The sequence below is a fragment of the Lactuca virosa genome, chromosome 4 (genome assembly GCF_052849685.1).
Source record: "Lactuca virosa cultivar CGN04683 chromosome 4, Lactuca_virosa_CGN04683_v6, whole genome shotgun sequence".
Lineage (NCBI taxonomy): Eukaryota > Viridiplantae > Streptophyta > Magnoliopsida > Asterales > Asteraceae > Lactuca > Lactuca virosa.
The window spans coordinates 462974580-462979524 of NC_136429.1; the positions used below are offsets into that span (position 1 = coordinate 462974580).

General features: G+C 39.0%; 1 non-coding gene across 1 annotated transcript; it reads left to right on the forward strand.

Annotated features, from left to right (window-relative positions):
• Positions 1-2022: 2022 nt before the first annotated feature.
• LOC145110344 (small nucleolar RNA R71) lies at positions 2023-2129 on the forward strand. The gene has a single exon (XR_013709725.1). It is a non-coding gene; the product is annotated as a small nucleolar RNA R71 (small nucleolar RNA).
• The last annotated feature ends 2816 nt before the right edge of the window (positions 2130-4945 follow it).

Sequence of the window (4945 nt, forward strand, 5' to 3'; positions counted from 1 at the left end):
CTTCTTCAAGACTTGAACTAATTCTTCTTTTTCAGATGTGGAGAGATCAGAAGCTATTATAACTGGTTTTTGATGACCATCTTCAAGGAAGGCATACTCCAAGTGATCTGGTAGTGATTTGAGCTCTATTTTTGCGTTCTGCATGTTGTACTCGCCGAGTACAGGTAAGGGACTCGGCGAGTCCTTTGCAGAATTCATGACTTCTCGAGTTTCTTCAACTGGACTCGGCGAGTAGATCGAATCTACTCGGCGAGTAGAGTGCTCAAAGTTCTTCATTAATTCCTCATAATCAGCTTCTTCCAGCAGTCTCTCAATTTCCAGTAGGTCTTTTTCAGCATCAAGTTCTTCATTAAAGATGATGGTAGACTTGTTTGGGTCTTCATTATCCCATTCCTCCATCAATTCATCCAACATGTCAATTGAAAATGTCGTGTCATCACTATTCCTCGCATGCTTCATAGCTTGATCAACCCCGAAAGTGACTGAATCATCCCCCACCTGTAGAGTAAGTTTCGAGTCTCTCATGTCCACTATAGCACTTGCCGTGTTAAGGAAAGGTCTTCCAAGGATGCTCGGGACTTGAGGATCCGCTTCCATGTCTAGAATTATAAAGTCTGCGGGAAATACGAACTTGTCCACCTTTACCAATAAGTCCTCACATATTCCTCTTGGAAATGTGACTGTTTTATTTGCTAAGTGAATTGCCATTCAAATTGGCCTTGGTTCCGGGAGATCCAATTTCTTGAAAAAGGAATAAGGCATGAGGTTCACACTTGCTCCCGAATCAGCCAAAGCATGAATGGTGGCCAAGTTACCAAATTGGCAAGGCAAAGTCAAGCTTCCCGGGTCACCCTTCTTCTTTGGTAGTTTGTTTAACATGGCAGCTGAGCAGTTCTCATTAAGAACTACCTTTTTTACTTCCTCCATCTTCCTTCTATTGGTTAAAAGCTCCTTGAGGAATTTGGCATATTTTGGCATTTGCGCAACTGCTTCGATGAATGGTATGTTAATTTGAAGAGCTTTTATATGGTCAAGAAACTTCTGGTATTCCTCTTCCTTCTTTTCTTGTTTAGCTCGGGCTGGATATGGCATTGGAGGCTGAAAGGGCTTTTCAGGAATCTGATTTTTCGGAATGGTTACTGGACTCGTCGAGTAGCTTATGTATCATGCAGATTTTGACTTTTGTCTTGTTTTTCTGCATCTTCCTTTTGCAACTCCTTGGGTTCTTCAGTCTGAATAGGGTCCAGAGGAGTAATTATCTTCCCACTTCTTGTTGTCACAATATTTATATGTGCGCCTCGTGGGTTGTTTTCGGTTTTACTTGGAAGTTCTCCTGGTGATCTTTGATTAATTTGTTGAGCAAGTTGCCCCAGCTGTGTCTCAATGTTGTGGATAGATGCTTGCTGATTCCTAAGCATTGTTCTTGTCTCTTGTATTGCAACATCTTGGTCATTGTGTCTCTTTTCTGAAGCCGCTACAAACTTGGTAAGCATCTCTTCCAAACTTGGTTTTCTTTCTTGTGCCGGCTCCTCCTTTTGGTAAAAACCTCTTCCTTTTTGTTTAAACTTCTCCTCCTTAGCCCTCTTGTACTCATCATAAGGAAGCCACTCTTTCTTGGGTTTCCGCCAATCTTCATTATATCGGTCACCACTTGAGTAACATACTTGCACCTTCTTATTTCCATTCTCGTCCAAGTCATAATCTCTAGTAAGATGAGGTCCATTACAATTCTCACACCCCACCTGAATAGCATGTATCGTTTGATCCATTTTATCCATCCTCCTATCCATGGTTTTCAACATAGGCATGACTGCTGACAAATCTTCTGAAGCTGCATAAGTTGATCCCCTTGTCACATCATTCCTTGGATTGTGGTATTCTCTAGAATGCTTAGAGAATTCTTCAATTAGTTGCTTTATCACTGGGGGTGCTTTCTTTGTGAGTGGACCTTGCGAGTCAAGTAATTGCCTTGTTGTAACATTCACTCCATCATAGAAAATGGAGACTTCTTGTTGACTATTAAGATCATGATGTGGGCAATTCCTTGGTAAACTCTTGTACCTCTCCCAAGCTTCATAAAGTGACTCTCCAGCTTGTTGTTCAAAGTTGGCTATGGCTTTCTTTAACTTAGATATCTTGGAGGGTGGGCAGAATTGATCCATAAAGTCTTCTTTCATCTTGGCCCATGTAGTGATGGATCCGGGGGGAAGTGACTTGAGCCAATCCTTTGCAACACCCTTCAATGTAACCGGAAGCATGCGAAGTAGCTGAGTTTCGCGAGGCACGTTTGGAACATTAAAATAATCAGCTACATCATTGACTTCATCCAAGTGTTTGTAAGCATCTTCGTGGTCTTTTCCGTAGAAGGGGATCTCCTTGAGTAGAGCAAGAATGTGACCCTTAAGCTCAAAAGTGGCAGTTGCGGGAATTGCGGGTTGCACAAGCCCTGGGCCGGTATCATTGCGTATCCTCTTCTTCCATTCCCCCATGGGGACTTCATCGATGTTAGCCATAGGGATAACTAGTTCGTCGTCGGAATCGGAAACGTGCCCGAATGTAGGGTCTTCTTCTCCTTCGGTTTCGTACTCGGTATCCTCTCTGATTGGGTCTTCGCTTGCTAAAGAGGCGCTGGATGCTCCTGATTTGCTGCTCTTCTTCTTCCTAAAAACCGTCTTCAAGCTAGACAAAGGCGATTTCTTGGGTGTATTTGAGCTTTCAACGTCTTTGCCTCTGTTTTTCCTCAATGCGGATTCCGGGTCTTCAAAAGGGGGAATCAGTGGAGTGTTGGATCCTCTGGTCATGAAAAGCCTGCAACAGAACAAGAAAAACGCGTAAAAAGAACAAAAGATGAAACATAACTAAAATAAAAATTAAACTATCAAACAGCAGCGAACTCGTCGAGTAGGGTCGAGTGCACTCGGCAAGTAGACTGTCTAAAACTCAAAACTAAATAAAATTAAATAGAAACGACTAAAAACTAATAACAACTAAGACTTAACCTACTTACTGAATTACTAAAAAAATAACTTTGTGCAAGATAAACTCACACAAAGGATCGATAAAACTAGGAATTAGATTTAATTTTTGAACCGTTCCCCGGCAACGGCGCCAAAAACTTGATGTGTGTGAAATGCACTGGTTTTATTCCTACTTTTAAATTATAAATTTAGCACACAAAGGCAATGAACCTGTCTTTTAGTGGTATAGTTGGATAAGTAGGGTGTCGAACTCAGGGAACGGAAATTAAACTAATAACTAATTTTAACTAAACAAGTAATAAAAGTAAAGGGTTTTTCTCTAGTTTTACAAGACTAGAAACTTAAACACACCACCTAACAAGTGATTAACTAAACAACTAAAAACAAGTAAAAATTCACCAAATTTGATAGAAAGTTTCTGTTTAGGTCCAACCAATTCACTCCTATGGTTATTTGTATAATAAGATGATAATTAATTGTTATTGGTTACAAACTATAGTGGTTAGATTCATGTTCACTATTACTAACCCTTAGAAAATTAATTAATTCAAGCAGTGGCCAATTGTTTAAACTAATTAACTCCCTAGTTCATTTATTTGGATTAAATAAGATTTGTAATTGGTTAATTAAGTTGGTGACTCAACTAACCTCTTGTTTGTTGGTTTCTCAAACAAGCTCACACATTAATTTACCCATTCTCTAATTAATCCTAGTTTCATGTTCATTAATCCTAGACATATGATGAAGTGTTCACATAAACATATGAGGTTAACAACTAAGAGATGTTCATGCAACTTAATTGTCTTCCAATTAACAGAAAATAGTTATGGTTAATGCATAAGGTTCTTTAACAAACTTAATTTAATAAAATCACCAATAAACAATCAATAGACGTAATAATCAAACCATAGGAGTAACTTGGTTTTTCCTAAACAGAAACAACACGAATTTAGCTCATGATTACAGTTGAAACAAGCTCAAAAACGAATTTAACTAAGCTAGTCATGATTAAATCCTAAGATTAAGTGGAAAATATAACCTAATTCGCCTTGAGTCTTCAAAAGATCAAAGATTAGGGTTCTTCAGGTCTCCAAAGGGTTCTTCAATCGTAGGTGTATCTCCCAAAGAGCCAGAGAAGTCCCCAATTCGGAATAAGGTTCCGTATTTATACTTATCACAAAACAGGATCAACTCGGCGAGTAGGTCCCCGACTCGTCGAGTAGATGTGGAAAATACGTGTTTATCAAGGACTCTTGACTTTTCTTCGCAAATATTCTCGGAAACTCGCCGAGTAGCTTCGTGGACTCGCCGAGTAGATCCATATATCTTCTCTTTCTTCATTCTTTGGTTTCTAATTGCTTCTCCTTATTCCTTTTTACTTCCAAGCATGTCTTCTGGACTGAAAACACAATTTAGACATTATTAAGTACCTTTTGTCCATATTATGCACATAATTAGCTAAAAATGAATAAAAATCTATACTAAACATATGGCTAATTATGCACATATCAAAGATCTAGTTTTCATTACTAGATTGTCATGGGAATTAATACGGTATAGTATTATAGTTTAATACTTGTTAGTCGTGTTACCCGTCAATTGGATCGCCAATAGGATCACCCAGATAGTCGTCAGTCATCGAAGTAACTGTCCACCTGAGTTACCTCACTATAATGTTTATTACAATACATATCCATGTATATTAGGATATAAGAGCTAGTAGAGTAGAGTCGATAGTATAGTCTCTATGTGCTTAAGGTTAGTATACTCAAAGCTAGTTTAGTAGAAAGTATAACATATGTATGCCTGCAGTAGTGAAATCTAAAAGTGTAGTCTCTATGTGTATAATATGGTTATGTATGCTAGGCGGGGCCTATTATGTATGTTCGACGGGGCATATTATATAGTTTGGGCGAGGCCCGTTTATAGGCACGTTGGGCGGGGACCATTATGTAGTTTGGGCGGGT